Below are 12,068 nucleotides of genomic sequence, written 5' to 3'. Positions count from 1 at the left end.
TTTAGGTGTCCTAGATGTTTTTGATGGTGTTGAATCCATTTCCACCATCAAAAACACGATTCAAACACTTCCTCTACTAGATTTTTTGAAATTTTTTTGCCCGGATTCCAGCTACTTTTGGCCGTCCGGGGAATTCCTCCGCCTCGTTAAATGACTCCAAAAGTTATAAGAAGATTAAGTTGAAGGCGAGTAGAAGAGGGACATCATTTTGAAAGCCTTTTTCTAAGTGTTTAATCTCATTATTGTATATGGTATCAAGGTTTTCTTTGCACTTTTGTTGCAAGTGTTTGTTATTTCTCACATTTATTTATTATTATTTTTGTAATTTAGTAATTTCTTTGTAATATAGTGGAATATGATCAAATAACAACTTTGCATTAATAGCAATAGGAGTTATAACATGGAAATCTTTTTTTATTAAAAATTTAACTAGTTTTCTTTATTCATTTAAGGATTATTTATTATTGGCTTTCTATGATTTATGCTAATAAATAATGAATATGAATATCGAAAAATAATTTTAGAGCAATAGCATAAAAATAACTCTTTGTTAATGGTGCATTCAACATTGATAATCTCATACATTGAGGGCTCTAACATGTGACACGAAGGTGATAATCTCATTTATTGAAAAGAATTGCAATATATTAAGTCAAATAAAATGTGCAAGAAATTATAAGGATGTGAAGCTAGGCAAAAGATAACCACATTATCATAGACAAAGCTATCATTGAAATCATCTTGATTGATTGATAGACAAACTTGATTGGAGATATGAACATCTCAACCTAGTTAATATGATTAAATTCACATACATTTTTTCATGCATAGCATGTGGAAAGCACTTGCTAAACTTGTTTGTAGCTATTTATATCATATATATAATGTGGTTCCTCAACCTTGAATTGAATATTCAATGATGTAGGGTTTATAAAGATATTTTCTTTAGACGTTTTGATATTTTGCTTGTAGTCCCATTTTTTTTCATTCTTTGCACTATGCATTCTAAGATTGACTTTTATAGTTTTGCACAACTATGTGTTCTTGTTGTCACTGTGAATCATGAAACTCCTGTTCAGTTTCTTGGACAAAACTATTTCTAATATTTGTGTTTAATAATCTCTGCTCTCCCCTTTGTTGTATCATAATTAGAGATGTCTATGCATAAGAGATATTTGTAAAGAGAAAGGATTTAAAATAGGGATAACATGTTGCTAAAAATAACTAGACACCATTAGATGTGTTAGTAAGTTCAAAAATGAAGATATGAAAAAAAACGGTAGAGAGGTTTGTGACTATGGGTTGTTCTCTCCCCATTCCCTTGTGGCACTTTATAAATGAGTGTGCCCATTATAGTTGTTTGACAGAGGCATCCACATCGACATTTATATAATCAAATAGTAATATTTTAATTTAAAGAGCTCAGATCAAAGAAATGATGCCTAGAGCTCAAATCTTTCCACAACCTCTCTATACTACTACAAATTTTCGAACATCCAACAAGGTGAAAGGGCACAATAAGTTAAATAAGAAATATGATATAGATATTGAAAGAGTTCAACACCCTTTGGAAACTATGAGAAGGATAGTTCGAGTAAACTACACCAACCTAGTTGCTACTGAACTTATGTTAATTGTAGGTTCATCAAGTGATGAGGAGGTAGTAAGGTTTGAGCTAAGGAGAGTGTTTAGGTTAATTCACGTTCTATTTAGTTATTCTCCCTTTGTATTTGATTCTGAAGATGAATATCAACTACCTACTTTCTCTAGCTTGCCCTTCAATCAAATTGAAAGAGTGTAAAGATGCATGGCAAGAATTTTATGCCCCTCATGAGAAGAAACCCAAGAAGATGACCAAAGGGAAGAAGGTCTCTAGAAACCAGAGAATGATGTTGAAGGCTTTTGAGAAAACCGTCAGGGAAATTCTCCAAATCTAGGCCATTTCTTACCAATGAAAGATATATGCGACCAAGTACAATATATAGAGCTAATGTATCAACATGTATGCCTCATGGACAAAGTATTTACTTAGAATCAGTTTCATTCATTTACATATCTTCTCCTCCAAAAACTTCTACATGCCTTTAACTACACAAATAAAGGTCAAACCGTTTGTTGTGATTTAGACCAATTTTCAATGGAGAAGTTTAAAATTATTTAATGTAAATTTGTACACGATAGAACAAACCGTTTGTTGTGATTTAGACTAATTTTCAATGGAGAAGTTTAAAATTATATAATGTAAATTTGTACACGATAGAACAATCATTTGTATTTGGAAAAATCATCACAAAGCTAGAATCATTATTTGATATCATATGACCTTCAAGTATAGCTAAAGTGAATATCACGCATTACATTTTTCTATTTGATTAGTTAATGTTTCTTGCTTCTTTTGCATTGAGCCAAAAAAAGATTATCGGTTAACATCCATTGCATTTAATCAAATTGTTACCATTGCATTGTAATGAGTGTTTGGATTTTATTGTAGAGATTGCAATGAAGGCACACAATCATGGCAGTCTAGCTTAAACGAAAATAATGAATATGTTTAGAAAAGTTGTTTTTCTCATAGAAGGGACTATATTTCGCTCTCAATATTGCTTGAGAGAAATAATAAGTGGTAAGAATTCTAAATGGCTCCCTATGATAAGTTATGAATGGATTCTTATGACAATTTGGATCCCTAAAATAATGTAATGTTGCATGCATTTTAAATGGAAGACAGATCATATCTTCATGCCTCATAAATAAAAGACAAATTAAATCTCATAAAATGGAACAAATCAAATATTATAAGAAGGTCGCAACATTGGTAAGGTAGCACATCATGTTTTGAAGATAGAAAACATATTAAAGATCAAAATATATTCAAACTAAGATTCATTTTAATATTAAAATTAAAAACTTAGGATAACATATAATAACCTTAAGTTTCATGTATTGGGAATAGTAAAGCTTATAATAATACTTCTTATGTTTAACATTAGCCATCAAAAAAAATATGGTCAAAAGAAAATTAATTGAAGATCAACGATTAATCAGTATCTAGAGTCCCTCGATCAATCTCTAGAGTCCCTCCACAGCCTTCCAGAAAGACTAATAATATGGTTCACATTAAAATGATTAAACAGAGTCCCTCCACAACCTTCCAAAAAGACTAATAATATGGTTCACATTAAAATGATTATGGTTTAATGGTTCTCTTTGTTATAAAATGGGTCAATGCTTATTGTTTTCATTATCAATATAAATCTTGATGTAATTATCTTTAAAAATAACATGGTTTTAGTTAAAAACAATATGGTTCAATTCTTCTCATTATAAAAACTAAAATTAAATGAATAATGGATCTGGTTCTTATTAACGTTAAAATTTAATTGGTCTTGTTCCCCTTATCATTAAAAATGATAAGGTTCAATGGTTTTCCTTATAAAATATAAATAAAGAACAATTATAAAGGTTTTTGTTATTAAAATTAAATAAGACTTTATAATCTTTCTCTTTATGAAACTAAATAAATATTGGTTTTCTATCAAAATTAAAATTGGAGTCTGGAGGAGTTAGAGGGAGTGGGCAGGGGCGACTAGAACCCTAGCCACATCAGCCCTGGTTTGTGCCTTCAAAGGTTCGTTTTTCGCCTTATCCTAAAGCGGAGGCTCCTTTTCTCAAGCTTTGTTGTCGTTGTCATGCATGTGTGTGGGTTGTTGCTATGTTGTGTGTTGTCCAAGGTTTCTTTCTTTTTATTCTATGTTGTTATCGCATTGTTGGTGTTGTCCCCTTCTCAATTATGTCGATGTTATACTCTCGTCGTGTTGGAAAATCCATGTATTTGTAAATTAGAGTTGATTTTGTGTACTTTGATAATTGCTTGTGATGTTATGTTAGCTTCTTTTCATCTTATTATTTTATTTTCATCAAACAATTACCAAAACCATGGAGATCGCAAGAAAAGACAATGAATACAAGATATAGGCTCCGAGCTAGGGGAAAACCCATCCAAGGGGAAAACCAAGAAATTATTCTTCTCTTCTTATAGAATCGTATCAAATGAGAAATACAATACCAAACTTCAATACCGAGACTTCCTCCAACAACCAAGTCAACCCTCCAACAAATCCTACCTTAAACAAGTCAAGCTTCATCAAGTCAACGAAGGTCAAACTTCTGAAATTTTGTTCCCAGTCAAAATTTCGGCCCTTTAACATAGGTTTGAAATTCAAACCTCCAATTCTTAGTCCTGCATTTTCCCATAAACCCTAGCTTCTTTGCACATGTGGGAAGAGAATGACAAATTTGATTCTTCCTGTCTTACCTTGACTTCTATTTTTTCTCCTTGGCCTTTGCTCTTAATTTCTTCTTCTTTAATGTGCAGATCAAACTTGATGATTAATGATACAAGGAAGTCAAAGTCTCCTCTATATATACCCTTCTCAAGGGTCGAATAAGCCTCTCCTAGGCCGACTTTCACTAGAAGGGTCGACTTGGCCTTGGAAGTCAAATTTTACTTTTGAGACGCAAAAATAATGTCTCTTTCTTGTTATCATTTTCCCAATGGGTCTTATACATATGATAATGACTCTCTTGACTCGTGACAAATATTTTCTTGACTTGAAAAACCCAAGGAGCATGAAATGCATACTTAACCTATTTGACCATACAAATGGAGCATGAAACTCATGTTTGAAAAATAAATTTTCTTTTTCTTTTGTTTTTGTTTTTCTACATCAAATATACAACAACATGAGTATAAATACAATTATAAAGATTGAAACTAGTTACATTTTCCAACACGTCGTTGCTTGGTCGTGTCTTCTTTCTTGATGGAGATGCGACTTTGTTTTGGTATGGGTTTTGTTGCCCTGCTCTTTTTCTTTGGGTTCCCATTTCCAGGCTGCTTTTTTCTGGGATTTGCGGGTGGATTGTGCCCTACGCCATTCTGGAATTTTAGCCCCTATGTTTTTCAAGCTATATGTTGGGGTTTTCAACCCATTTTGCAATGTTTTTGATGGCCTGTTTTTTGACTTTGTCAATTGTTCCCTTCAAGGTTTCCATTTGTGGGCCTGCATGCCTATATATTTTTTTAATAGTTCTCTAGCCTAGGGGTTTCAGCCCCTTCGGCTTTAGTTTATATTTAATGTTTTCTTCCATGGCCATTAGCTGGCATATGCTTCCTAAAATGTGTTTATGCATATACAAAATGTATTTTTTCTTCCTCTCTGATTACGCATCTTTTATATATATATATATATATATATAGATATAGATATAGATATATGGTTTAAACTTTTTTTTGTAACATAAATTACTTTATTTAAGATTTTCATAAAAATCAACAAAACATTTATATATATATATATATATATATATATATATATATAGATAGATAGATGGTTCAAACCTTTTTTTGTAACATAAATTACTTTATTTAAGATTTTCATAAATATCAACAAAACATGGAAATGTTCATCTTGGTCTACCACTAGGGAAACTAGACCACATAGAGAACTAAAGTTTGATGAGAATATGTATAAATAGTTTATTGATGTTCAACATACGACCTAATGAGTTAGACTACAAAGTCAGGCTATGCCATATCCTAACAAGAAAATAAAAATATTGATAAAGAGAATCCAAAATAGAAAATTGGAAAGAAATCATCATTTAGACTTATCAGAATTAAAGGCTTCCATGGTAATGGGCTCCTTGTTACTGCCGAGAGAGCAACCATAGTCTAAGGTATTTCCAGATGAGCTTTCCACACATACTAGCCTTCAATCGATGGTATGCATTACGATCTGCAATTCATCCAACATTAGCAAGATTTCTTCTTTTGCCTCATTTCCATCTAGCAAAACCCAGACAAGTAAAAACTTGAGGTGCTAGTATATGTCTATAGTATACATATATTGGTTGTATCTTCCATGATTATGGCCCATATTTGGTATCCCATCACCTATGTCTTCCATAACCTTAGATTCAGTTAAGTAGCACCACTCCCCTACTATTTATTGTTCCATTTGTTCAAATTTCACTTGAATTGACTTAACATTGTGCTCATGGTAGCATTGGGTGAAACTCTTTTCCCTTTGTGGGGTGTGAGTGCCACCGTATTCATAGAAGTAAGAAACCTCCCAATGACTGCATGCCCTTTGTTGAGGAATTGTGACCAGGTGTTGACACAAATACAAGGGGCCAAAGCCAAGGAAGAATCCACTCACAAAGAGGTCTATGGGATGGAAAAAAAAAACAAGAGAAACACATAAGGGAGAGAAAGAATAGGGGATCAAGAATCGATTGAGTTTGATAGGGGTGAGAAACCCATGGAGGCTAGAAAAGTAAAAAAATAAAAATATAGGGAGGTGATCGAAACCAAATAGAGGCATAGGATAAGAGAGGTATAAATGCATCTGGAGACCAAAACCAATTAGAGAGAAGCCACCCCCCAAAAAAAAAAAAATGTAGAAAAGTTGGTGAGGAACCGGGTGTATTAGAGAGAGAAAAGCCTGAAGCCATGAAGTACAAATTGAAGGCCAAAGAGATAACTTACTAAAGATCCAATTGAATGGAGAGAATCAGAGCCATGAGAAGTAAAATTATCCTCATAGTGCACCTTGGATATGTATATACTACCTTCTCTCATGCTAAATGAAACCACCTCATCACTTGAATGCCAACCTCTACATGAAATGATGACAAAGCATGGGAGATCCATATATGATTGGAGAATTCAATGGCCATAAACCTCCATGAATTCATAAGATAGATATGACAAATATCCACGTGAATGCAAACATTAATGTATACCAAAAACTATTGTGATTAACATCATAAGGTCAAGTGATTTTGAGCGCGCGCGATAGGTAATGCTCCCTGCTAGGTCTGCGACCAGCTGCCGCCGCCATGGCTGCTCCAGGGGGTGCGGAGACCTCTCCCACCCCTCCGATCTCGCCAGCAGAAGCCTTCAGGAGGATTCTTACGCAGAGAGGGAAAAAACGAATGCAGCCTGAAGCCCCGAAGTTTATCAAAAAATTAGAAGAAATTCCAGAAATTGCTCTGCCAGAAGACCAGACAATCAAAATCGCCCTTGCCCTAGCTGACAGAGGTTTAGTAGGGCAATTTATGGGTCGATGGCCAACAACAAAATCGACTGATGAATGGGTGCAAAGACACTGGAGACCCCTGCTTCCAAACAATGTGATCAGCTACGCGGTTGGAAGGGGCTTCTTCATCTTTGAATTCACTACCAAAGAAGACCGAGATCTGGTGTTCAGAAATGGCCCATATTTCATGGGAAACCAAGGTCTCTTTCTGAATAAATGGACACCCGACTTTGACCCCTCAGTCGATGTCCCAAAGGAGGTCCCTGTTTGGGTACGGCTTCCCAATCTGCCAATACACTGTTGGAGCTATCAAGCACTGCAAAAGATAGGAAATGGACTGGGAAGATTCATCGACAAAGCTGATAACAAGGGCCAATACACCTGTGCCAGAATATGCATGGAAGTGGATCTCGAAGCTGGGCTACCGGAAGCTATCAAGCTGACAGTGGGAGATTGGCACCACTACCAGAAGCTGGACTACGAACAACTTCCATTTAAATGCAGGATCTGCCATGAACACGGCCATTTTCAACGAAACTGCCCTAAAGCACCATCAGGGGACAAAGAGGAAGAAGAAGGATGGAAGGAAATAAAAAAAGGAAAGGTAGTCTCAAAGTCAAACGAGAAGAAGCAGACAGAACCAAAGGGAAACCCCCAGCCCAATGACAAAACCAAAACAGTCTCAAATGGAGGCCCATCCACAGCTGAAAAGGGGGAGGCCTCAGAGAAACATGAAGAAACTGAAGGTCAGCCGAAGGAAAGGAAAGAATCCGAAGAAGAATCAAATCCCCAACTAACCAAGGCAGATCAAGGGGGAAAAGCAGGCGATGACGAGCATATTAGTCTTGCCACCGAATCAGGAGAAGAATCAGAAAAAAGAGAATCTGAATCAGACAGCTCTCAAATCTCCCCTATCAAATCAACCAGGGGCCGAAAATCCAAGAAGAAACAAAGAGAGGAGAAAACATACATGGATGTTCTCCAAGGTTCCCAGAAAACCCTCAAGGGAATGATGAATACCAGATCTGGGCGCAAGAACAACAAGGCTCCAAAAGGAGCCACTCCCCCCCCCCTCCAGTAAATAATGAAATACGTCTCCTGGAATTGCAGAGGATTAGGTAGCAGGCTGAAAGAAGAGGCCCTGAAAGACATTGTAAGGTTGCACATGCCTGAAATCCTTCTCATCCAGGAGACAAAGATGGAGGACACTCTTCTCCTCCAATCCTGCAAAACATTCTGGCGCAAAGGCCCTGGTAGAGCTGTCAGTGCTAGAGGTGCTTCTGGTGGGATCGCCTCCTTCTGGGACAGCTCCAAATACGACTTGATTCAAGAAGAAAGTGGCCAGCACTGGATTTTCACTCAACTCCTTCACAAAGACTCTGGTCAACAAGTAAGTTTATTTAACCTTTACGCTCCAGTCTTGCCATCGGAGAAAAAAATTTGCTGGGACTCGCTCCAGTCCTTTCTTGTTTTGCGCAATCCAGGAAATATCATTATTGCAGGGGATCTGAACGTTACTCTAGCTGCTGAAGAGAAAAAAGGTGGTTCACCTGTAAGGGACCCTGCCAGAGAATGGGTAGAAGACATCATGATCGATTGGGATTTGGAGGACATAAAACCTTCAGCTGGGAAATACACTTGGTCTAATAAAAGACTAGGTCTCAGCCATATAGCAGCTCGCTTGGACAGATTCCTTGTCCAAACCTCCTTCCTCACTAGTGGACTAATGACCTCATCCAAAATTCTGCCCAACTGCACCTCTGACCATAAACCCATAAGTCTGGAGCTTTCCATGGATAGTTTCCTTGGACCCATTCCATTTAGATTTAGCCCTTTATGGATTCAGCAAGAGGGGTTCAATGAGGTGGTTGCTGAAGTCTGGAACCGGAAAATTCAGGGATCCCCTTTCTTCGTGTGGGAAGAAAAGTTGCGGGCTCTTAAGAGAAAGCTCAAGGAGTGGGCTAAAGCTTTGAAAACACCTGCTTCCAAGCGAAAAGAGTCTATAGAAAATCTTACTGCCCTCCAATCCTCAATGGAGAATTCAGTTATTACCCAAAGTCTGCTCCAAAAAGAAGTTGAGTTACAAAAAGCCTTTCATAAAGCCAGTAGGGACGAAGAGGAGTATTGGAGACAAAAATCTAGAAATTTATGGTTACAAGCCGGCGACAAAAATACTAGTTTCTTCCACAAGCATGCCGAAGCCAGAAAGCAATACAAAAATGTTTCAGAAATCCGATTCCAAGACACAGTGGTTAATGATTTTGAGGGCATAAAGAGAGCAGCATTCTCCTTTTTTAAAGATCTCTATTCAGCTCCTGATGACCAGCCTATAGATCCCCAAGCATATCCGTACAATCTGATCCCCTTCTGTGTGCAAGACCCCGTCAATAATATGCTGACTGCCCCGATCAGCATGGATGAGCTCAAGAAAGCTTTGGATTGCATGGATCCGGATAAAGCGCCAGGGCCTGATGGGTTCACTGCCAGGTTCTTTCAGTCTTGCTGGTCAATTATCAACAAAGACCTTTTGAGAATGGTAAGGAAATCCCAATTGTGTACTAAGATAGGAGGCAGCACCAATTCAGCCTTCCTGGCTTTGCTTCCGAAAGAAAAAGGAGCTACTGAGTTCAGTAGATTTCGCCCCATTTCGTTGTGTAATACTAGCTATAAACTTATTACCAAAATAATATCCATGCGCCTCAAGAATATATTGCCGGACATCATACCGGAGAACCAAGGAGGCTTCATCAAAGGGAGAAAGATACTGGATAATATTGTACTGGTTCAAGAGGCAGTACATTCAAGTGTCCAGAGAAAAGAGAAAGGAATGGTAATAAAACTAGATCTGGCTAATGCCTTTGACAGGGTGAGGCATGACTTCCTGTTTGCAGTTATGACAAAAATGGGCTTTTCAACAAAATTCACAAATTGGGTGAAAGCCTGCATCGCCTCTCCTTGGATTGCTCCGCTGGTAAATGGAAGATCAACTGAATTTTTTACAGCTTCAAGGGGATTAAGGCAAGGCTGTCCGCTGTCCCCGCTTCTCTATGCTATACAAGCCTCAGTGCTGAGTTTCCAGCTCGACTACTGTCAGCAAATCCAAATTCTGCCAGGTCTCAGAATGGTGCAAAATGTCAAAGAAATAAACCATGCTCAATTTGCCGACGATACTCTGCTACTAGGTGGAGCGAGCATTATTTCGGCCAATTCTTTCAAAAAGGAACTGGACATCTATAAGGAAGCATCCGGCAGCAAGATTAACTATTCAAAAAGTACAATCTATGGCTGGAATTGCTCAGCTAAAAACCTTGCTGACATAGCTAGGCTTCTTGAAATGAAAATCTGTCAAGACTGGGATTCTTTCAAATATCTTGGGATCCCAATTTTCAGATCCATCCCCAAAGTTTCCCATTGGATGCCCCTTTTGGACAAGCTCAAACTCAGAATTAATGCCTGGGGAGCCTCCTGGCTGAACACTACTGGGAAAATTATCCTTATAAAATCTGTCTTAACAAGCATGCCTCTGTTTCAGCATTCCATTCTCCTCGCTCCCAAAACCTTTCTCAGTAAAATGGATGGTATGCTGAGAATATTTCTGTGGGAAGGGGGGAAAAACAATGAAAGAAAGCTTCATTTAGTAAATTGGGATACCATTAAGAAACCTTTCATAGAAGGAGGTTTGCAAATGAGAGACTTGGCTGCCCAAAATCTCGCTCTTGGCTCAAAAATATTGTGGAATATTGTGGCAGGGAAAATAAGCTGAAGCAAGAAAGTGCTGTGGAAGAAATACTTTCAAGGTCAACGATTGAGATGTTTTGATCTTCCTCCAAAAAATTCCAAAGGCTCCCCAATATCCAAACTTTGTATCGCTGCTCTGGACAACTTCAGCCCCAACCTCTATTGGATCCCAGGTAATGGGAAAAAAATAAGAATTTGGAATGATCAGATTCTTGGAGACCAGCCTCTTCATCATATAAAAGGCCTGGCAAATATTAAGCTATGGCTGCATTCCAACAACAAGGAAACTCTGTGGGACATAACCAATTGGACGGAGGATGCTGAAAGAAGATGGGACAGCTGGAATCTCGGGGAGGTCCCACACCATTTGCAATCTGAAGCTTCTTTACTGTTAGACAATCTGCAAGGGAAATCACCATTATCAGCAACAGCCAAGGATAAAAGAGGGTGGGGCTCCCATACTGGCTCCTTCTCGGTAGCTGAAGGATACAAAAGTTTAATTGCTGTCCCGAATGTCCCCCCAGACCCAACGCAATGGAAATTCATATGGAGCTTTCCTTCTCTCCCTAAAATAGACTTTTTCTGCTGGACACTTGCTCATAATAGTATTCTCACAGGAGACAACCTGAGAAAACGGGGAATGGAAGGGCCTTCCAGATGCCCATTATGTATATCAGAGGAAGAAACAGTTGATCACCTGTTGCTGCTGTGCCCCTTTGCCAAGGCAGTCTGGAAAGGGGTCCTGAGTTCAAGGGCGGACAAGATTGAGCTACCAAGAAATGTGCCATCCCTGTTCTACGAGTGGGCCAAGCTACCTCCAATCTGCACCAACAATAAAAACCTCCTTAAGACTGCTTGGATGTGGACCCCTAAATACATCTGTTGGAAATTATGGCTGGAAAGGAACAACAGAATCTTCAGAGGAGAAATCTGCACTGTAAACAACGTTATATCCAAAATTAAAGCTTTATTGGGAGAGACTTTGGAATCTAAGCCAGCCCTAAGGAATGAAGTAAAGCTGGACAATGAGGAGGAGCTGTGGCTAAAAGAAATCGCTCCGAATAATCAACCCATCCCTACTATTCCAACCACTTGCCATGCTAAGTGGGAAATCCGTCTGGAAGAACAGGAATTTCTAAAGTGGAGATCGGCACTAGATGACCATTGTCTTTTCTTCGACGGGGCCTCTAAAGGCAATCCAGGAGCTGCGGGTGGAGGTGGAGTGCT

The sequence above is a fragment of the Pinus tabuliformis genome, chromosome J, assembly GCF_031772625.1.
Source record: "Pinus tabuliformis cultivar Carrire ecotype Pingquan chromosome J, CPIR1, whole genome shotgun sequence".
Taxonomy (NCBI): domain Eukaryota; kingdom Viridiplantae; phylum Streptophyta; class Pinopsida; order Pinales; family Pinaceae; genus Pinus; species Pinus tabuliformis.
This window is presented reverse-complemented; position numbering follows the sequence as displayed.